Source organism: Amborella trichopoda, chromosome 7 (genome assembly GCF_054954075.1).
Source record: "Amborella trichopoda isolate Santa Cruz 75 chromosome 7, AtrichopodaSantaCruz75HAP2 v2.0, whole genome shotgun sequence".
Taxonomy (NCBI): Eukaryota; Viridiplantae; Streptophyta; class Magnoliopsida; order Amborellales; family Amborellaceae; genus Amborella; species Amborella trichopoda.
The window spans coordinates 25,690,897-25,714,742 of record NC_142342.1 but is presented as its reverse complement, the minus strand read 5'-3'; positions in this window follow the sequence as shown (position 1 = coordinate 25,714,742).

The window sequence follows — 23,846 nt, the reverse complement described above, 5'->3', positions numbered from 1 at the left end:
TTGGTTTATTACGAGTAAGGAGTCACCAATCACTCGTATGTGCTGGATTTTCATTCCCATGGCATTCTCCAGCCCAGCTATCAAGGCTTCGTATTCAGCGATGTTATTAGTACATGAGAAATTCAATCTGATGGATATTGGAATTAAAATCTTCTCGAGTGAGCATAGTATGACTCCTATACCTGACCCGTATTTGTTTTTTGCACTGTCGAAGTATAGTTCCCAAATTTTGTCCTCAATTGTGAAGAGGTTCTCATCAGGGAGATCCGTGTTGAAGAGAATGTTGTCTGGCAGTGCGTGTTCGGCTAAGTGGTCAGCAATGACTTGTCCTTTGACAGATTTTTGAGTGACATACTCGATCTCGAACTCGCTCAATATCATTCTCCACTTCGCCAAGCGTCCGTTGAGGACTGGCCTCTCCAATAGGTACTTGAGTGGGTCAATTTTTTATATGAGCTTGACTGAATGAGATAAGACATAATGTCTTAGTTTCTGCTTGGCCCACACAAGTGTTATGTAGAGCTTCTCCACATCCGTGTATCTTGTCTCATAGTTGAACTTGGTTTTGCTGATATAATATATCGTTTGTTCTTTTCCATGGTCATTATATTGTCTTAACATTGCCCCCATGGTTTTGTCTTTCACTGACATGTATAGGAATAAGGGTTTGTCTGAACAAGGAGGGCTAAGGATGGGAGGTTTAGTGAGGTACTCCTTAATTTAGTCGAATGCCTCTCTGCATTTATTATCCCATATCAATGGGGTATCTTTCTTAAGGAGTCTATTAAATGGTTTGCACTTGTCTGCCAGTTGGGAAATAAAATTCCTTATGGCTTGTATGCGACCTTGAAGCCCACAGATTTCTCTGATATTTCAGGGAGGAGGCATTTCAGTGATTCCTCGAATTTTGGACGGGCTTACTATAAATCCTAGTAATTTGCTGGATTCAACTCCAAAGGCACATTTCTGTGGATTGAGTTTGATTTGATGTTTCCGGAGTCTTTCAAAAATGGTTCTCAGGCTGGTGAGATGATCAGACCTGGTCTTCGACTTGACCAGGATGTCGTTGACATAATCTTCCATAATGGTATGCATTAGGTCGTGGAAGATGCTAGTCATTGCCTATTGATAAGTTACTCCTGGGTTTTTTAGGTTAAAGGGCATGACTTTGTAGCAGTAGGTTCCCCATTTCGTTATGAATGATGTCTTGGCTTGGTTTTCTTCTGCCATGAGGATTTGGTTGTAACCCGAGAAGTCGTCCATGAATGACAACATCTCGTGACCCGCAATGTTGTCGTGCAAGACATCTATGTTTGGTAATGGAAAATTGTCTTTGGGACATGCCCTGTTGAGGTCTCTGTAATCGACACACACTTGGATCCTCCCGTCTTTCTTAGGTACGACCACTATGCTGGCCAACTATTCTGAGCAATCAACGGGAGTAATGAATCTTGCCTTGAGCAGCTTGTCGATTTCTTCTTTGATTTTGATCTCAAGTAGGGTCTTTTAACGTCGGATTTTTTGTCTTACAGGCTTTGCTACTTCGTTGAATATTAGGTGATGTTGCACCAAAGTGGGATCTAACCCTGGCATATCGTTGTATGACCAGGTGAAGACATCACGAAATTCCTTGAGAAAGGAAATCATATTTTCCTGCTCCTCAAAAGATAAGGAGGCTCCAATCTTGGTTAACCTTGGGTCGTTCTCAGTTCCTAGCTTCACGTCAATCGTCTCTTCGATGATAGCCGTTGGGTCACCATCAAACCTCTTCTTGAATTGCTCAACATGAGAAGTAAGTTCCTCATGTTGAGAGATTTCTTCAGACTCTTGGCTCTCTTGATCTTCATCTTGGTCGTCAAATCCATCGTCTTGGGTATTATGCATCATTATTAGGCTATCTTGAGTGAGCACCATTTTTTAAAATTCTTTTTCATTATTATCAGTTTTATCACGTTTTGAAGTTTCCACAGTATTTGAAATGTCACAAGCGGTGTTCAAGAGAAAGTTTGGGGACCGGATGCGTAGGGTGATTAGATGGCCACCTTGCGCCTATCCGTTTTTTAGCATCGGGACTTGAAGTTGCCGCTGGTATGCTTCCAGCGATTCTCGAGATAGAGGAGTGATCGACCAATTTCGTTCCTATGTTTGGATAAGGGGATGAGTACGCTTGGCTATGTTAGAGCTGATCGTGCATATGTTCAAATCCATATCAGCGAAAAGGTCTTCCATTCCCGGTTCTTGTGTGCTGAGATGTGGAAGAAGAATTATTCCCTGATGGAGAATCAAGGATCACCTTTGGCCGTTTTGAAAGACAGGCATCGAGAGGATCGAGGCTTTGAATGCCTCCAGTTACGAAGCCTGGATAGCTAGAAGGCTTCATTCAGCTCTAAAATAAAGTGAGAGGACACCTGAGTCCACTTTGATCCCCATTTTCAGTTTTGGTTTGGGGTGATTCAGAAATCGCCTCTGTTACACCTTGCTCTTGACTCCCCAAGCCTTGGCCTAGTTGGAAGCCTTGGGAGAGGAGCATGTGCCAAGCTTCGAGGGACCCAAAACCATATCGATGTTGGCATTCGATGATGTCCTCCATCAATGCTGAAGTTTACAAAATTTGAGGATCAGGTCACCGGCCTCTAGGCATAAGGTGGCACAATCAGCTTGCTCAAAGGAAGCGAGTGGGATTTCTCCAAGCTCGACCCCTATGGCTAGCTTCCCGTTATGTATGCTAAGATTGTGGAAAGCAGGGGGTTCAATGAATACTTTCACGACGCCATTTCTCATCAGAAATTTAATGCATTGATGGAGCATAGAGGCGATCACGAGGATTTCCTGCAACCATGGTCTTCCTAGCAACATGTTGAATGAAGGTTTCATGTCTAAGAAATAAAACTTTATCACTTGGACGACAGGGCCGATCTTAGGTGTGAGAGGCAGTAAGCCTTCATCTTGTCTCTTGGTCCCATTGTACACAGCGATAGTTAGTTGTCACGACTTTAAATCATCCGGGCTTTTGCCTATCTGCTTCACCGTTTTCATAGGGCATATGTTTAGGGATGCCCCATTATCAACAAGCACTCTCCGTATTTCATATCCTTACATGAAAACAGTGATGTGCAAAAGTTGGACATGAAAACGGTTGAAGCTGACCCAGATGTCATCGTCCGTGAACACAATTGGCGTTGGTGCCATTAGTTTGTTGATCACACTGCACAACTCATCCGGTTGTGTGTTGCTTGGGATGTGGGTCTTAATAAGAACCTTTTCAACTTGCGCTCTATGTGCTGGTGAGTTGACGAGTAGCTCCAACATGGAGATTTGAGCCTGGATCTTCTCAAGATGAGTCGGTAGATCATAGGGGGTTGCAGATCCTTGAGTTCTTTTATTAGGTTCATGATCTGCAACTCCTGCTGGTGGTTTGGATATTGAAGTGGCTCCCATTCTTTCATCAAGTGTGTCCACCATTAATTGGATGGGTTTGAACACTCGACCTCTTCAGGTTAAGGAATCAACTTCGCCAACCTGAAGCTGGATAGGGTCAGCCCTAGAGAGAGTAATGGGAGACCTTGGGGTGTTGGCCCTTTGTTTAGAAGATGATCCCTTTTCTTCAAATTTGACCATGTTAATCTCGAGGGCATCATCTTCGTCATACTGGTCCCACTTAGAAGGATCATCAAAGTTCGGGGATGAAGAGTTTCCTCCAAGAAGACTCAAAAGATTTTCTTCAACTTCATGGAGATGAAGGTCACAAGCAAATATGAATTGGCTAGGATCATCTTCTTCGTCTCTGTTTTCAATCATGTGAATGATAACATCCTCCTTTGAGATACTCGGAGCTCCCATTTCTTCGGTCGTTGTGGCCGTATTTTTGGGAGAGGGTTTGTGATGATACCCATCTTTTGATTAGGTTCTTCAGCAGGTTGATTTCTAGGTTTGACAGTGATGTCGCCCCTATCAATCAACCCTTGAATCACCCACTTCAAGTAGAACAGTTTTGAGTATCATGGGCATTGTTCCAATGCCACTTGCACCATCTGGTCTTATCCTTAACTTCAAATGTTGGTTCAAATGGTGGAGGGAGATGAACCATGTTTCTTACCAGCAACAGCTCTTGCACCTTTTCTAACGGGTCTTTGAGAGGGGTGAAGTGGTCCTCACCTTCGAATGTTACTTTCAGCGTTAGGTCTAGGCTAACCCCTTCGATTTTGGTTCCTATTGTTGTGCTGGGTGGCTGAACCTTGAGCCGGTCCGTTGATGACAATTTCATTAACTTGACCGGAAGCTTTCCCCTTACCGTTTCTCTTATTTTTATTCTAGGGAGTTGTGATGGGTTTGTTATCGGGCTTAGTACTGAGGGGTGTCCCTCTCGCCCTTTCATTTCATGCCACCTGCTCGATCATGGAGTAGAAAGAGTGGGGGATAAGACCTTGGCTGGAAAAGGTCCTGTATTCAGGAGCAGCATTTTCCAAGGCCATAGAGATTTTGGCTGGGTTTGTCAGTGGGCAGTATATGACCCGAATTGCCGCCTAACAGAATCAACGGATGAAATCCTCGAAGGTCTCTTCTGGATTTTGCTTCGTTGCACTGAGCTCGCCCAAGGGAGATAGATCTTGGTGTCGATCCGCAATAGTGAGAAACGAATAAGGTGAACATTTAGTCTAGAGTGATGTGTTATTGAGTGGACATTATTCTTTGATACCAGTTCAAGGCCTCCCTAGTCAATGTTTGTGAAAATATGGCCTTCGATTGGTTAGGTCTGTCTCACAAAGCTCTCACGGAGAGGAGATACGGGTTGACGTGAGCATCTAGATCGCTCTTCTCGTTAAACTTGTTTCTAAATTCTGGGATAACAAATCCCAAGGGAAGGTCCTCCATGCCTTCAAGGCATAAGCCTTTGGGGTAGAATAACATGCATTCCCATTCTTACGAGCATATCCTGCATCATTTTTAAAGTGCCTTCTTATTGGGTGTTTGTCATGACTGTAGGCCCACTAGTTGGTGGGTTCCCAAGTGTGGATGATGATTCGAGATTTGGGGTATATGTTGGCTTGCATGGGCCTGAGATTGATGAATCTCGATCACTAGGGGTACTAACCCATAGGCATCACTACCGATTGCAGAAATTGCACGGTTTGTTGGACCGGATGAACTAGGGGGACCAATTGAAGAATGAACTGACTCGGTTGTGCTAAGGGTTGAACTATACCACTTAGTTGGTTTGGCATTGTCCCGTGAGCTGGGGCGTGAATAGTGTAACATAGGTCAACTAGACTTTTGAGAGTAGCTTGGACACCTATCTCACCTAAGGGTCGGTTTGGGTCGACACCTCTTCCTCTTTCAGGACATCATGAGCTGTACCGCAGTGACTCGAGGTAGGGTTGGATCCCCTAGACTAGGTGGGTCTTGGTCTTGAGATTGTTGGACCTCAGGGTTATCTCAATTCAAGTTGTGGGAATTGGTATTAGATGCTGCATGGATTTCTTCCCTCACTCGACTCCCAGTTTGGTTTCCTAAGACCCCTTACAAGGTGATTCCAGCTGGGACCCCTTGACTAATCAGAGTCTTTTAAGGATTCAATAAAATTTTGCTTATTGCTTGAGTTCGTGGGTGCATCTTGGAGAGAGAGAGAGAGGAGAGAGAAGAAAAGGGTCGGTACCCTTCGATAAGGTAATTTTCTCTCTCCTCCTTTTTTCTCTCTCCTCCCCTCTTTCTCTCTCCTCCCCTCTTTTCTCTCTCCTCCCCTCTTTCTCTCTCCCCCCTCTTTCTCTCTCCTCCTCTTTTCACTCTTTTCTCTCTCCTCATCTTTTCACTCTATTCTCTCTCCTCTTTTCTCATCTCTATCTTTCTCTCTCCTCTCTTTTCTCATCTCTATCTTTCTCTCTCCTCTCTTTTCTCATCTCTATCTTTCTCTCTCCCCTCTTTTCTCATCTCTCTATTCTTTTCATATTTATCTCTTTCTCTCTCTTCCTCCTCTGGTATATCATGTCCATCATTCCCTACTTCTCTTTCTCCATTCATGCATGGCGGACCTATCACCTGTTGTGATGCCTTCCTGCTCCTGAGACATGAACAGTGAGCTAGGTCATAGCCCAACCGACGCAAGCCTAGCACCGGCCGAGTTTCTCTCTTTCTTTCTCTTCTCTTCTGCTCTATCACAACCTGTGCAAGCTTAACATTGACTGGGTTTTCTCTCTCTTTCTTCTCTTCTATTACAACTGGCACAAGCCTAGCACTAGCTAGGTTTTCTCTCTCTTTCTTCTCTTCTGTCACAACCGGTGCAAGCCTAACCCCGGCTAGGTTTTCTTTCTCTTTTCTTTTATTCAGTCATAACCGGCACAAACTTAGCGCCGACTGGGTTTTCTCTCTTTCTTTTCTTCTGTCACAACCAGCGTAAGTCTAGCGCTAGTTGGGTTCCTCTCTTTTTCTTCTCCTTTGTCACAGCCTGCGCAAGCCTATTGTCGGCTGGTTTTCTCCCTCTTTCTTTTCTTCTTTCATTGTCAGTAGAAGCCATCGTTGTTTGAGTTTTCCCTCTCATCTCATTCTCGTTTGCTTCCTCCTCCTCCTTTCCTTCCCTTTCACTCTTCTTCTTCTCTCATGGTTTTCTATCCTACTCTGTTTCTTCTTCTCCTTTATCTTGTTCTTTTATCTCTCCTTGTCTCTCTCTCTTCTTTTATTTCTCTCTCTGATCTCTCTTCTTTCTTTTACTCTCTCCTTTGATCAAGAATGATTGAGATTGGCCTTCAATGGTAGTTTTGTCACTTAACTGTAATGTTGATTGTGCCGATCATAGTTATAGTGTCCGCTTTATCGTCATGACAGACAAGTCATTGTGTCTAGTTAGTCGGCATTGCTATAGTTTTCTAATAGTAACTCTATTGAGCCAGTCTAAGCTACCGAGCCCGTTTTACTATCATGACAGGTCAATTACCAACTAGTCAGGTCATTGAGTCGGTCTCACCACTCGATCGAATTCTTCTTACCCCAATCTTCATTTTCCCATTCTTCTCATCCTTTGAATGTGCACACCTGTGTACACTCACCTGAAGGGAAGGTGTGGTCCCTTGACCCACCTGTCTTGTAACATTTGTCATATATGTGTGATTGAGAAAATAGGAGAATACAAGCCAAGGGAGGCGATTTCGAACCAGTTTTACTGCTGAAGGGCTTTCTTCGTGATCTAAGAGGTCACCCACACATGCTAGTCTGAGTAAGTCCCGAACCCACCTTAAATTTCTCTCTCATCGGTTGGTAATACCTACCCTTGTTCTCAAATGAGGTTCCTGAGACAGCGATCTCAAAAAGTCTCGGGTTTCCCTGAAACCCGAGATGAGTGCCACTCGATCATCCTGACTCGGAGGGTGAGATCGAGACACCTAACCAAGAAGCTCGATGGTTTGAACTTCTCTTTCAACCTCATAAAAGCACTGGTAGAACAATCGATCCATTTCTTCCCAAGTATGTACTGAATTTTGGGGAAGTTGAGCATACCACTGAAAGGCTGAGCCATCAAGAGTTTCAACAAACTGAAGGAGGAGGAGTCTCCCATCAGCCGCTGTCTCTCGACATGCCGCTTGGAAATGTTTGATATGCTGGTGCGGGGATGTTGTACCACTGAACAGGGGAAGCTTCCCCTTTTGGTAATTCGAGGGAAACATAACCTTATCAATTTAGGAGGGGTATGGATTTTGGTAAAGCGTTGTCCCCTGCATTCCTGGGATCTATCTATGCTTTAAGATGTGGGCTACCATAGCGTCGATGTCTACCTATAGAAACATTCGAGGGGCAGAGCTGTCTTGCGAAGCCCGTGGGGAAGTCTACTTTGGAGCCGCATTTGCCAGGGGTTGGGAATTTGCCTCATGGTGGGGCGAATTAGCTACAGATCGCATGTTTTCCATGCGGTCAATCTTCTCCATCATGGCATGCACCATGTGTTCGAACTTATCCATACACTCCTCTTGGTAGTCATTTTGGTTCATTCACAACCATAACGCTGACCATTTCTTCAGGGAGGTCAGCCTTAGGTGCAGTTGAAGGCTTCCGAGCTTGGCAGGTCGTGTGTAGATCGGTTAGCAAGGGCTCAGCATGCCCGACTAAACTCGAGTCTTATATGTCGACCACGAGATGACCGGTTCTCGACGGTCTTGGGACCGTGGCTGCTGGGTGTTTAGGTCATCTTCTACGACACTAACCATCATGCAGGATACTCGAACCTCTTCTTCGAGCTCTGTCATCTGAAGAAGGTAGAAGGGCTTCTGGTGAAGAGGGTCATCGGAGCTGGGTGCTCCAACTGTTTTAGTGGCTTCTTTAGTGAGGATTTGCAGACCCCTGTCGCGCTTCGCATTGAGGCTTTGATGGACCTCATGACAGAACTACGATTGGGATTGTGGCTGGTCGCCTTTTGTTGTGCAAGAAAGAGCCGTCTCCATCAGATGAAGTAATGGGTGTGGGCCAGGAACTGGGGTCAACCTGGGCCAGGGAGGACGAAGGACTTGATCTCCCATCAGGTCTTTGCCCTGAGCTCCCTTATGGGCTCCAAAGACAGGATTGAGCTGATGGGGTTGGCTCAAGATGGTACTCTTGGGGAAAGTCTTCGAGTGCCATGGCTCGAGGTTCTTGCCCAAAAGGGATGGGGCAAGCGAGGTAAGGATCGACTCATGACGGCGCCTGAGTCAGAAGAGAGGAGTGGTCTGTGAAGGCAGCTCATGTGCACCCCTTGGAGAAGGATTACAGGTGACTTGGCGGTCAGCCCGGGCTCGAATAGTTGGTCCGGCCTTAGGAAGCCGAGAACTGCGAGTAAGTGTCTGTAAGAGAACAGGTGGAAGCATGTCCCTCATAGGGTGCACTAGTGTGTGCTGAGAGGGAGGACGAGGGGGTCATCTTCCAAGTACTCGGGTTGGCGTAGCGACATCGTTGCCTCGAGTGGTGTGATGCACATGCACATGTACAGGTTTTGACCCAAGGAGGCTTGATCCTAGACACTTACTTGAGGTAACACAAGGGTTGTGGTGTGGCTCGAGTGTATGACCCACGAGCCTTAGGGTGTGTGCGTGAGGTGGAGGCTCCAGCGTCTCCACCTCGATGAGTTGAGCCTCTAAGCATAAAGACTCGAGGTGGTGGAGGAATGTGGGGGGTAGCCTTGCGGCGACCCACAGAAGCAACTGTAATTTCCTTGCCTTTTGTAGAAAGGGATTGGGTAGCCTTTCGGCGTACCTCAGCAATACGACCGGCAAGTGATGTACCGGTAACAGGGTGAGTGTTGTGAGTGGTAGCAAATGTGCTACCAATGGAAAGTGCTTTGGTGGGGGTTCACCCGAGCTAGGAGATGGGGAGTTAGGGACCTTTAAGTCCCTTCTCACACGTATCCAGGTTAAGACCTGGGAGCTAGATACCGGGACTTGAGACCGCTCTCTTGGAAACCTTGTTAGAAAAAAATGGCAGGTACACCAACCGGTGAGAGAGGAATTTAATGTGAGGCGGGACACACCTCACTTAGGTCCATGACTCACTCGAGTTGCCTCATGTGGGTGCCCTCTTAGATCACGACGGAAAGCCCCTCAGTCCTTGAACTAGTTCGAAATCGCCTCCCTTGACTTGTACTCTCTTATTTCTGTGATCATACACACATGGTTAATTATACAAGTGGGCCACGGGATCCCACCTTGTCTTTGAGCGAATGCACATCGGCGTGCACATTCACAAGAAGAAGGGAAGAATAAGAGGATAGAGATTGGGGTGATGAAAGGAGAAGAGAGAGATAAAATAGAAGAAAGAGAAGAGAAGAATTTGATCAAGTGGCTAGACTGACACAGTAGCTAGACCAGTACAGTGATTGACCCGTCGTGGTAGCAAGACAAGTACGATAACTCAGACCGACATGGCGGCAATACAACTCGACAATAGAACCAACACCAACCGACCTGGCACGATGGTGAGTCTATCGTGGGAGCAAGATGGGCATGGTAACTCAGACCAGCACGGCGGCAATACTGCTCGATGACAAGACTACCATGGTAGTGCTAGACTTAGCCTGTCTTTTGGTCAAACGAGAGGGAAAGAAGGAAGAGAGAAGAAAAAAAGGGAAAAGTGAGAATAGAGGGAAAAAGAGAAGAAAGAAGAGAGAGAAGAAAGAAAGAGAAAAGATAAAAGAGGGGGCGAAAGAGAAGAAAGAAGAGAGAGAAGGTAGAAAGAAGAGAGAAGAGAGAAGAGAGAGAAGAGAGAAGAACGAAGAAAGAGAATAAAGAGGAAAGGAGAGAGATAATAGAACAGAGACGAGAGAGAAAAAAGAAGAAAGAAGAGAGAGAAAAGGAGAAAGAAGAGAGAGGAAAGGAAAAGAGAAAGATGAGAGAGAGAAAAGAAGAGAAACATGGACGGTGATGGGGTTTCACCGTCCATGATAGAGGAGCAGGAAGAAGAAGAAGCATGGATGGCGATGGGGTTCCACCATCCATGACAGAGGAGAGAGAAAGAGGAAAGAAGCATGGATGGACAGAAAAGGAGAAAGAAAGAGAAAAGGAAAAGAGAAATATGAGAGATAGGAAAGAAGATAAACATGGACGGCGATGGGGTTTCACCGTCCACGACAATGGAGAGAGAAAAAGGGAAGAAGCATGGATGGCGATGGGGTTTTATCATCCATGACAGAAGAGAGAGAAAGAGGGAAAAAGAAACATGGACGTGATTTGACTAGTCGTTCATGACAAGGGAAAGAGAGAACGAGAGAATATGGACAGTGATAGGTCACGCCATCCATGATGAGAGAAAAAGAGAAAAAGAAAACATGGGTAGTGATAGGTTCCACCGTCCATGACAGGAAAGAGGAGAAGAGAGAACATAGATGGTGATAGGTGTTTGAAGACATTTTTCGGCACCTTGGGTCCTCGATGTAGAATAAAAGAAAAGTCGGTCAATAAGGCCCTGACATACAATGTAATTTTTTACAGTCTTAGAATTGCCCCAGAACGGAATAGAATCTTCGTAAGGACTCCAAACGGCCACCTGCCAAGTCTCGTCCCAATCCGACATGTCTAAGGCAGTGTAGACAAAGAAACAGTTTTGGAAAAATCAAGCTCTAGCACCCTGAAATGGACCCTGTAAATAGAACTCTATTTTTGGTCAGTCAAATGGCTATGGGAGCACTGTCATTGGATCCAACACGATGGAAAACCCCCAAGGGTCAAGTTTTGAATTTAAACATACGCTTTAGGACAAAGTTATGAGTGAAACAATAAAAAGGGGTAGGCTGCACGCCATTCCCATGAGGCCTCCCTGCACCACTCTCCATTAAAGGAGATGGGATTGCATAGTCACGAGCAGCAACTTCGGTGACACATTTCTCCCTTGTTACGAGCCAGATCGTGCTCAAATTTTGTGAGCATGTTCGTCTCATCAAGGCAAAATTTTTGATATGTGGAACGCCCAGTGACGATGTTCGAGCAGGGAGAAAGGCTAGAGAGAAGTTGGCAGTTCAAGATAAAAGTTGCAGGAAAATCAGCAGTAGCACGACCCACTCAAGCGGCTGTATCTTGGCGCTCGTGTACTTGATCCGCGCGAAACCAGTTTCATCGCATCCATAATGTCCGAGGCTATGTTTGGTCTAAACCTTGTGTGTGATGAACAGTTGGATTCGGCACACAAAGGCGTCGAATATGCTACAGATTCCTACAAAAAACCGAAGATGGCAAATCTTCATTCGGGCAGGAAATCGAGCTGCGTTTATTGTAATGCGATCATGACAACATACTCAGTTTGATTCAGCGAAGGAATCAAAGAAATCCATCAAGAAAAGAGCAGACTATCGATCGTAAGTTTCCAAGATTCATACAAATTTCAAGTTGTATGATCGTGACCTAAAAACACGATGCGTGATTCGAAGTTGGTACCAAATCAATCGTCATGCCGAGCCCAACAAGAAAGTAACCATCTTTCGGCCAAATGGGCGCTTGGGTAACCCCGAATCATTCATGGAAGATCACACATGCTCTGGGGTAGCAGCAAGAACTGTTTTGGAATTTCGTGTATTGTTTGGGTAGGGACAAAACCGTCATTTTACACCAATTTTTAGATTTTTCTTTAATTCAATTAAATTGTAATTATCATAAATTAGGCTAGATTTTGGGCATCCACCTATGTTTGGGCCTAATTCTATAAATACGTGCTAAAACTAATTGTAATGGGCTTCCCTCATGCTTCAATCTCATGAATAAAATTTGAGAGTTTTACATTAAAATTGTGGGCATGTCCAAGAGAGAGAGAAAGAGGAGAGAGAAGAAAACGTCAGTTACCCCTCGATGAAGGTAACTTTCTATCTCCTCATCTTTCTCTCTCCTTCTCTTTCTCTCTCCTCTCTTCTCTCTCTTTCTCTTCTTCCTTCTCTCTCCTCTCTCCTCTCTTCTTCTTTCTCTCTCCTCTCTCCTCTCTCTTTTCTTCTCTCTTCCTCTTCTTTCTTCCTCTCTACCTCAAACGCGTAAGGTAGTAACCATTATCGCACGTGTCTCTCTTCTCTCTCCTCTCTTCTCTTTCCTTCTTCCTCTTTCCTCTCTCATTCCCTTTTTCTTCCTTTCTCGCTCCTCTCTTTCCTAATCTCTCTTCTCTTTCTTATTCTCTATGTTCTTTCCTTCTCTCTTCTCTCCAATCATGCATGGTGGTGTCTAGCGTCAAGCATGACATCCTCTTTCTCCATGCCATGCACGGCGATGCTCATCGCCGCACACCACATTTCTTCCTCTGTTTTCTAACAAAGATATTGAAGGGGACCATTTCCCAAAGTGGCAGGTCAAGTCGTGTCTGAGTCCCTTTCAACACACACAGCGATGCGTATTGCTGATCGTGCCTTTTTTGTTCTCTTTTTCTCGCTCCTTTGTCATGGACAGTGGAACCCCATTATCGTCCATGTTTCTTTTTCCTCTCTCTCCTCTATTATGGACGATGGAACCCCATCGTCGTCCATGTTCTCTTTTTCCCTCTCTCTTCTGTCATGGACGGTGGAACACCATCGCCGTCCATGCTTCTTTCTCTTTCTCTCTCCTTAGTCATCGACGGCAAAACCCCATTGTCGTCTATGCTTTTGACTTTCTTCTCTCAACTCAGTCATGGACAGCGGAACCCAATCGTTGTCCATGCTTCTTTTTCCTTTTTCTCTTTTGTCATGGACGGTGGAACCCCATCGCTGTCCATGCTTTTGACTGTCTTCTCTCTTCTCAATCATGGATGGTAGAACCCCATCATCGTTCATGCTTCTTTCTCGTTCTCTCTCCTATCATGGATGGCGGAACCCTATAGATGTCCATGCTTCTGATTTCTACTCTTTCCTCGATCATGAACAGCAGGACCTCATCAATGTCCATGTTTTTTCCCTTCCCTCTCTTCTTTCTCTCTCTTCCTTCAACTCTCTTCTTTCCTTCTCTCTCATCTTTCTTGGCTCTTCTCTTCTTCTTTCTCACTCTTCTTCTCTCACTCTCCTTCCCTCTCCTTTCTTTTCTTTCTGTCTTCTCTTTTCTTCCTTTCTTCTTCTTCGCTCTTCTTTCTTTCTTCTCTGCTCTTCCTTTCTTTTTCTTCTTCTCTCTTCTCCTCTCTTCTATTCCCTTCTTCTTTTCTTCTTCTCGCTATTATGTCTTCTCTCTTAATCTCTCATCTTTTTCTCTCTCTTCTCCTCTATTGTTCTTTTTCCTCTTTTTTTCTCTTTCTTTCTCCTCTCTTATCTCTCCTTTCTTTCTCTTCTCTTTTCTTCTCATACTCTCTTTTTCTCTCGTTTGACCAAGGGAGGCTATGTCTAGCACTATCATGATAGTATTGTCGTGGAGCAGTATTACTGTCATGCCGGTCTGAGTTACCGTAACCATCTTGCTACCACTATAGGTCTATCCACTTATTGGTCTATCCACTTATTGGTCTATCCACTATGTCAGTCTAGCCACTTCGTCAAATTCTTCTCTTCTCTTTCCTCTATTCTACCTCTTTCTTCTCCTTTCATCACCACAATCTCTATCCTCGTATTATTTCCTTCTTCCTTTGAATGCGCATGCCTGTGTGCATTCGCCCAAAGACAAGGTGAGGCATGTTGGCCCACCTGCCTTGTAAAACTAACCATGTGTGTGATCGTAGAAACAGGAGAGTACAGATCATGAGAGGCGATTTTGAACCAGTTGAAGGACTGGGGGGCTTTCTGTCGTGATCTAAGAGGGCACCCACGCGAGTTAGCCCAAGTGAGTCACAGACCCAGGTGAGGTGTGTCCCGCCTCACGTTAAATTCCTCTCTCACTGGTTGGTATACCTGCCCTTGCTCCTTAGCGAGGTTCCCGAGAGAGCGATTTCAAGTCGCGAGTTCCCTTGAAAGCCGAGGCACGTGCCACCAGGTCATCCCGACACGAAGGGCGAGATAGAGGCACCTAACCAGCTTGACGACTCTACTGGGGACTTACTACCCCTTTGTCAGATCGACCTTGTTTGGCTAGTCTCTCCTTTGTTTTATGTATTTCACACACATGTATTCTGGGTTTCTTAACCCATTCATCCGGATCGAGGATTTTCTCATCCCCACATTCATGAGCTTCCCTTGGGAACAAGTTCCTCGAACTTTGTTCCCAACTTTCCTTTTGAGCAAAGATCCAGTGTCTAGCTACGAAGTCTTAATCTGAATAGGTGTGAGGACGAACTTAAAGGTCCCTAACTCCCCAACTCCTAGCACTGGTGGAACCCCCACTAAAGCACTCTGCATTAGTAGCACATCTGCTATCACTCACAGCATGCACCCTGTCACCAAAAAGTCACTTGCCAGTCGTATTGCTGAGGCACACCAAAAAGCTGCCCAATCCCTTTCTGTAAAAGGCAAGGAAGTTGTCGTTGCTCCTGTGGGTCGCCGCAAGGCTACCCCCCACATTGCTCTACCACCTCGAGTCTTTATGCTTAGAGACTTGACACATCGCGGTGGTGATCATGGGGCCTCCACCTCTCGCACACACATAAAGGCTCGTGGGTCATCCACTCGACCCACACCTCGGGGCAGCCCTTATGTTACCTCGAGTCAGTGTCCAGGATCAGGCCCCCTTCGGGCTAAACCTGTGCACATGCATGTGCATCCCACCACTCGAGGCAACGCTATCACTACGCTAACCCGAGTACATGGAAGACGACCTTCTCGTCCTCTCTCTCAGCACACTCTAGTACACCCTGTGAGGCACAGGCTTCCACCTATTCTCTTACAGACACCTGCTCGCATTCCTCGGCCTCCTAAGGTCAGACCACTTGTTCGAGCCCGGGCTGACCCCAAAATCACCCGTCATCCTTCTTCAAGGGGCACAACGCGTTGCGTGCATGAACCGCTTCTCGCTCCCTACTCAGATATCATCGCGAGCCAATTCCTTCTCCCTCCACTGTTTCTCGTCCCAGCGGACATCTCAAGCACTGGTACTCGAAGACCTTCCCTCAGAGTGCCATCTTGAACCAGCCCCATCATCTCGGTCATGCCTCTGGAGCCCATAAGAGAGCTCGGGGCAAAGACTTGATGGGAGATCAAGTCTTTCGTCCTCTATGGCCCAGGTTGACCCCAGTTCATGGCCCACACCCATTGCTTCACCTAATGGAGACGGCTCTCTCCTGTGCAAGAAAGGTCGATCAGCTGCATTTTTTATCGCAGTTCTGGCACGAGGACCATCAAAGTCTCAAAGCCAAGCACGATAGGGGTCTACAAATCCTGACCAAGAAAGCCATTAAAACAGTCAGGGCAGCCAGCCTCGATAACCCTCTTCACCAGTACCCCTTCTACCCTCTCCAGATGACAAGGCTTGAAGAAGAGGTGTGTGAATCCTGCACCATGGTCAGCGTCATAGAATATGACTTGACCACCCAGTAATTACGGTCCCAAGACCATCGAGAACCGGTCCTCACATGGTCCGCATATAAGACTCGAGTTCAGTCGGGGCATGTTGAGCCCCTGCTGACCAATCTGCCGCGTGCAGCCCGCCAAGCTCAGAAGCCCTCAGCCGCATCTAAGGCTGACCTCCCTAGAGAAACGGTTAGCGTTATGGTTGTGAATGAACCTAGCGACTCTCAAGAAGAATGCATGGATAGATTCGAACAGATGGTGCGTGCAATGATGGAGAAGATTGATCGCATGAAAAGCATGTTGTCCCCAGTCAATGCATCCCATCATGGGGCCCACTCCCATCAATCGGATGATGCAACCCTAAGGCAGCCTCCTCCTCCTGGCTCACAGGACAATTCCCTCCCTCACTCCATCTCATAGGCAGACATCGGCATTATGGTGACCCATAGCCTGAAGAACAGGCAGATCCCTAATATACAGGGTACAACGCTCTACCAAAAGCCATACCTCTCTTACATTGATCAGGTCACGTTTACCTCAGACTACAAAAAAGGAAAGTTTCCCCTGTTCAATAGTACAACATCCCCACACCAGCATATCACGCATTTTTAGGCAACATGTCAAGAGACAGCGGCTGATGGGATACTCCTCCTCCGTCAGTTCAATGGAGAAATTATTCCACCAATCCTTCTATGAGGTCGAGAGAGAAGTCCAAACCATTGAGCTTCTCACCTTGACCCAGGAACCAGACGAACTCGTCGATCAATTCATAGCAAGGTGGAGAGATCTGACTACTCACCATCCTAATCCCATGCTTGAGAAGGAAGTAGTCCAAACCTGTGTGCGAAACATGCGACCTAAGATCGCTCTACATGTTGAGGCCTCCAATCTGACCTCCATGTCTGAGCTAATCTTTAAGTCAGTTCACATAGAGAGTTTGTCATGTCACCATAGCAGGTCACGACAATAATCTGCGAGCTCATGAAACAACCAGGGCAATGGCAATTCTTGGACCAATGCCCGGCGTAACCAGCAAAAAGGAGTAATCAGTGCGGATGTCACCGTAAGAGATCCAAAGAAGGCTACCTCTCAGACTTTGGACCTCTCCAACGTGGTAGGCTCAACAAAGACAGCTCCTCAGGGAGGTAAGCAGCAGCAATCATATAACCGAGGACCCCCACCTGCAAACCTTAATCAAGATGATTATGCCAGGCATAAGAATAAGGTCTATCCTTTTTAAAAGGAATGGGTTCCCCGCACTACTCCGGTAATTACTAGAACAGAATATGATTGAGCTTCCTAAAAGCAAGTTTCCTGATCAAGCTGGTCTCGAAACCCATGCAAACTACTGTGCTTATCGTCGGAGGATAAGCCACCCACCCTACATAGGAATGCTACACACTTAAAGACATCATCGATACTCTAATCTAGAAGGGTTAGATAAAGCTTGAAGAGCTTCTGAGAGCATTCGGGGCAATTGAGGCTGCCCACGTGGTGACAGTACAGGCGGAAAGAGAAGGCTCGCACTCTTCTGGTGAGCTGCCATCGGATCTCCTTCAGGCTTTGTTCTGTATGATGCTCCAACAGGGACTCGTCACACCAAATCCATCAAGGCAGCCCAAGCGCCTTTCTCAGGGAACCGAGAATCATTGGTGCCTGTATCACCAGATATGGGGCCACAAGCCAAGCAAATGCTATGGGTTCGAAGCCATTGTCGCAAGGAAGGTGCAAAGACGTCACATTACGTCGTCGCAGAAGATCATCCACAAGATAGCATCCCCACCCACGAGAATGCTTCAGTACAAGAATCTCGTGTTGATGTCCCTGATCCTGCTAAACTCTCGACTTCCCATTCATGGAGAGTTTACCAAGGGTGAAGCAGACTCAAGTCCTTGAAAGGAGAGGCAGTTCGTCAAGCTAGGGCTGCTCACGAACCTAGCAAGACGTATCAAGCACCTCCCAAGGAGACCAGGAGGAGACGAGCATCAAGGGCTCCTCCTCGAAGGAACCAGATTCCTCAACCACTGGTCGATCAAGAATTTCTCAAGCCTCTTCCCCCATTGCCGACCTTACAGGACTTCATCCCCAGCGCAATTATCCCTACTCCCTCACCTCACCAAGAGGACATCCTTGGGCCATCCTTTACTCGGGGCACGTCCAATGAGGGTGACAACATTTAAAGAACCGGCCAACGGTTTAAGGAGGGGAAAGACCCAAAAGACCCCTTGCACACGTCCAACTCCGGTGATGACATAAAAAGCTGGCCAAATCGGTCTGATGAGGAGAATGACCTTAAAGGTCCCTCACGTACTAACCCTTCTTTCTCTTCTTCTTCTTCTTCTTCTCCCTCCTCATCTTCCATGTCTTCTGTAGGTACAACTCGAGAATGTCCAGACTTTGAAGCCCTCGATAGAGAACTCGAAGGAACCAATATAAGTAGGACACATCGGAGGTGGCTAAGAAAGATGCTAGCTCGAGCAGTTGCATTCTTAACAGTCGTTGATGCCTTGGTGGGGCGAGCCAAGTCAGAGCCATCCTCTTCTACTGGGAAGCGCAAGAAGTCAAAGCCGAAAAAACCCTAATGGCCTCCTGAGCTCGACTTTGAGCAGAGGCTGAGAGAATCAAGAGGGCAGAGCTTCTATTCTTAGGAAGTCTATCACATGGTGCAAATCTCATAAGCGTCACCCAGCACGGGGAAAATGAGCCTGAGATCGAGGAAAATGATGCGACCTCCACCTCATAAGCTAGGCATCTTAAAGTTTCCTAGTTCACCACTTCTCCCTCGCCTGAATTCCCCAAATAATTTACCCATCCTCAAGCTCCCTAAGCTCCTTCCTCGCTCAAATACCCTTGACAATTCACCAATCCTCCACCTCCCTGGGATGCCTCTGGTCCCCTATACCCAACCACCTCCTACGCCTCAACCTCAAACCTCCACTTCACTAAAACAAATCCCTGCCACCTAGACAACTCAAACCGAGATGACTCCACAACCAAGTCAGCCAATGGGCCAAAATAAACGTCCTCCACTTAAACCTGACCCTCGACTTACCACAGTACCTAGACCCATGGAGGACATAGGGGAACATCAAGAAACTCTTGATGAAGCACTGGTTGTTTGTACAATCACTGAGTCACAGTCATCCCAGGTACCTTAGAATGGAATCCCTCGGCGAGATACATCAGCTCAGCTCGAAATTGATCCTTTCGTCGGCAAGCAAGATGAAGATGCAAGAACCATGTCCCATAGCAAAGCCTGACTAGAAGAAGAAATGCTGGGAGTATGGGTAACCTCACTAGAGATTGACGAGAAGTCCTTTGAAGCCAATAATGAGGAGTTATAGGAAGCCCAGAAGAATGGGAAGAAGGCAGCCAAGCCACTATTGTTGAACTCAAGGAGACAAATCTAGGGGATGAAAACGACCCTAGACCCACTTTCATCTCAGCAAATATGTCTCTAGAAGAGAAGGAGAGCTTTATTGCCAATTTCAAGATCAAGGCGATCCAAGAAATGCTCTCACCGAAGCCGGCCGGTTTCCATAAAGAAGCAGAATATCAAGCTCTTATAATTGGGTTGGAGATAGCCTTTGATCTAGAATTGGAGCAGCTAAATATCTATGGTGATTCTGAGTTGGTTATTCGGCAGCTTAAGGGGATCTATGACGTGAGAAATGATACTTTCAAGCCTTATCACGATACTACAAAATCGTATATGGCTCAGTTTGATGATGTATCCTTGAGTCACATCCCCAGGAGGTTAAACTCGCAAGCTAATGCACTCGCAAAGCTTGGGGCTACAATTCACTTGTCCTCATCAGGGCCCATGCCTATCTGGGTGGCAGAGTGGAGACACATTGAACTGAGCACCAAAGTTGATGCGAATGATGAGAGAATCCTTTTTCTCGAGTGCCCACCTTACCCATTTGGGGCACGTTTATCAACCAAATAGGTTATTAAAGCTGAACAGGAAATGGCACAAAGTCAAGGAGCTGATATTAAAAAATAGAAACCAGATTTCTTCGACCCGATATGTGTGAAAGTCAAGCAAGTGGAAGATTGGAGAGAGCCCATTATTAACTTCATAAAGCATGGTAGACTGCCTGAAGATCGGGCCGAACGCAATAGTGTACGTTGAATGTCTAACAAGTATACCCTCCTTAAAGGAGTCACTCTCTTCAGACGGTCTTGTTTACGAGGCAAAATCTAACTGATTTTACAATGAAGATCCCTCGGATCTTGACACATTAAACTAATGAAAAAGATGTGGTAAAAGAAGTGGTAAATAAGTGGGAAAAATCGAATTCAGATCTGAGGCTAGATCTACTCGAGAACGCGCAAATCCACTCTCAGATTTGTGGCAGAGTCAGCATGATCCAAGAAATTACAAATACAATTTTTAAAGAAAATTAATAGATCAAACTAAATAAAATAGAATCAAAACAGTAAAATAAGAAAAAAAGAAATAATAAGAAACCATACCAAACCTGGTCGGATGGCTCGAAACTCCCGAGCCTTCTAGGGCTCGCCCATATCAGCACCAGCGTCCTCTTTGCCTCTCCGATTCGAATGTTGACCAGCAAATCTCTAGTGTAGAAGGGTTGTTGTGCCCTAAAAAATGGTTTTAGAACAAGGGTCATTGTGCCCTAGAGATCTAGGCTTTTGGCTTAAGGTTAGGCTTTCAAGCGGCTAGGGTTTCTGAAGCTAACTCTTTCCTAGGGTTTTCAGCCTTTTCAGGAGAAGTCTGTCTATTATTATGTTTCTAACTTCATCTGCCCTTAAGTAGCCACGAAAAAGGGATATCCAGGGGCCCAGGACCTTTTGGAAAGGATATATATCCATAACCAACAAATCTCGAGTAAAACATATCAAAAAAAAGGTACGGATTTGAGCGACACTGGTAGTGTCGCCCAAATCTGGGCGACATCAGGCGCTTCACCCAGTATAGTAGTGTAGCCCAAATCAAAAGTCCTCCAAATTGAGATTTTTCATTTCAAGTACGTTCCTCAACCTCTTATGAAGCTCTCAAAGAAAATTCAGTTCAAAACAGATTCTTTTACTAATTTTAATGAATGTTTTGGTAAAACAGGGCGTTTACAGGATTCTGGATCAAAACAGGGTTTCTACTAGGTTCCTGGCAGGAAAACTGGTTCGGGGTCACAGGGTAGGTTGTGTGAACTATGGATTTGGGTTTACTAAGATAAGTGTGGTCCTAAGGGTTCAAGAAACCATAGAATTTACCAGATTTAAAATGGGGTGTCTATAGTTGCCCCTCTTTGGCACTCCCTGTCCTTCAAGGGATTGGTGAGTGGCAAAGAAGTAGGCATTCAGGCATTCCCTATCCTTCAATGGGCAGGTGAACGTCAAAGATAATTCATCCTAATGTTATGTGGTCAGAGGGCACACCAACTAATCCCTCCAAATCATTACGCTATCAAAGATTACCCACCTAGGGCATTTTTCCTCTTAAGGTTTTCGGCGTGAGATGTCGGTGAGTTACGCAAGCTTGAAACTCGAGTTGGATTTTCTGGCCATGCCACTTAACTTCAGCGGTTTTGCAGTTTGAAATTTTTAACCATGTCATCTTCTTTGATTTCCTTAGGGTTTCCTAAGGTTGTCTATAGGAAAAGGCTTTCTATGAGAAGAGACTTGTCTGGTCGTTTCTAAAGAGAAAGACGAAGCAGCAACGCGGTAATCATCATATATGGGTGTCCAAGCTCCTTTTTTTTAAAAATTCGTTTTTAGAAAATTTGAAAGTAGAGGGAGATTTGAAATAGAACCCTGAGCAAGGGCAGGTTGGGATTTTAACAAAGAAATTAAAGTTTTTAAAAACACAAGAAATATAGTGAAAATTTTGAAAAGAGAAAGATATTTCGAAAAACAGGGTTGGTTCGCAGTTTTAAGTCCTGCAACCATAGAGCCCTTTAAGAAGTTTAGTGTCATGTAGCGATGGACCATACACCCGACCCTTTTACTTTAATACAGGGATAGACGAAATACACCCAACCCTTTTACATCATACGGGGATAGACAAAATACACCCAACCCTTTTACGTCATACGGGGATAGATGGCACCTTCCTTGGCTCTTTTACGTAGCACAAGTTTGACGTTTTTCCATTGAACAAGGTGGTTGTGCCCTGGATACACCCGACCTTTGCATCATACGGGGCTAGACGGTACCAGCCATGGCTCTTTTACACCACACAAGTTTGATGTCTTTCATTGATTAGGGTGGTTGTGCCCTAGATACACCCGACCTTTTACGTCATACGAGGCTAGATGGTACTTGCCTTAGCTCTTTCACCTTGCACGAGTTCGACATTTTTCTATCGAACAGGATGGTTGTGCCCTGGATACACCCAACCTTGTACGTCATACGGGGCTAGACAGTACCTGTATCGACTCTTTTACATCACACGATTTTCACATTTTTATATTGAATAGGGTGGTTGTGCCCTGAATACATCTGACCTTTGGCATCATATGGGGCAAGACGGTACCTGTCTAAGCTCTTTTACGTCGCACGATTTTAACATTTTTTCATTGAACAGGGTGGTTGTGCCCTGGATACTCGACCTTTTATGTCCTATGGGGCTAGACGGGACCTACTTTAACATTTTTTCATTGAACAGGGTGGTTGTGCCCTGGATACACCCAACCTTTTGCGTCATACGTGGCTAGACGGTACCTGTCTCGGCTCTTTTACGATGCACGAGTTTGACAGTTTTCCTGTCTCGGCTCATTTATGTTGCACAAGTTTGACGTTGAACTTAATTGGCTTTGGTTGGCAGTATAGGCTCATGCCAGCAAGGAGCTTTTTATTTTTTTTTTAATATTTTGGAAAATTGATTGGTAGTTAGTTTAGTCTCATGCCACCATAGAGCGATTTAAATTTTTGAAAATTAATTAAAATTAATTAAAATATTTGAAAATAGTTGTACAAACACATGAAAAAACAAAATTTGGTTCCTGGAAGTCCCTAAAAACAAGTGGGTGCATTTTTTTGAGAAAAACGTTTTGGGCGACACTAGGCGTGTTGCCCAGGTCTGGGCGACACGGCAGGTGTCGCCCACCTTAAAAAAAATAAAAACTTTATGTATTTTGCTGGAAATGCTAGGAATAAAAAAAATGTATTTTGACAAAAATATTTGGGCGACACCAGAGGGCGACACGGCTGGTGTCGCCCACCCCAAAAAAAAACAAAATTTTTAATCAAGTGTTTAAAAAAAAAAAAAGGTTTTGTAAAGAAAAGAATTGGGCGACACGAGTAATGCCCAGGCAAAAGTGGTGTGGCCCCACAGGCTGGGCAACACAAAGCGTGTCGCCCAAATAATTTTTTTTAATTTAATTATTATTATTAATTTTAAATGTTGCTACCCTTGTTGTGTGGTATTTTTTAACTTTTCCCCTATGATGGGGAGTTTGAAAAAAAAAAAAAAAAATGTTATTGCCTCTATTGGGGATCTTTGCTTTTCTTCCTCCTATTGGGGGGTTCTTGTTCATCAGAAGTGTGCGATTTTATTTTTCGAAGCATAGTGGAACACTTTCTTTTCACTACTTTTCAAACTAAATTTCTACACATTCAGTCGTCTCTAATTTTTGGTTATTGGGTCATCATACACGCACACAGGGATGAGCTTGCCTCTACCTCAGTGGATTCAGTCGAGAGAAAAAAGCTCTTGGACTAGCCAGATTTGTCATTGGCGAGGTTCACCCATCTCTGATATGTGGTATTTAGTAGTTATACTCATACAACCATGGCCCGCCTGGCTAATTTCAAGCCTTTATAATAGGCGTAGAAAGTTGTTGGCTTCGAGAACGAGGCCAGATTGACTAATAGTTTAACATCTTGTAGTGATGGAGGAAGTCCTTTCTAAAATGGTTTTGTTTTTTAAAATGGATGATTTAATAGTTAATTTGAAAAGCATTTCCAAAAGGTACGGGCCCTACAGTTTTGCCACGTATGGCTCCTTTGGTGGTCATTTTCTTTATAATGCTTTACCCAAAGATGATGAAAGGATTTCTTTGTG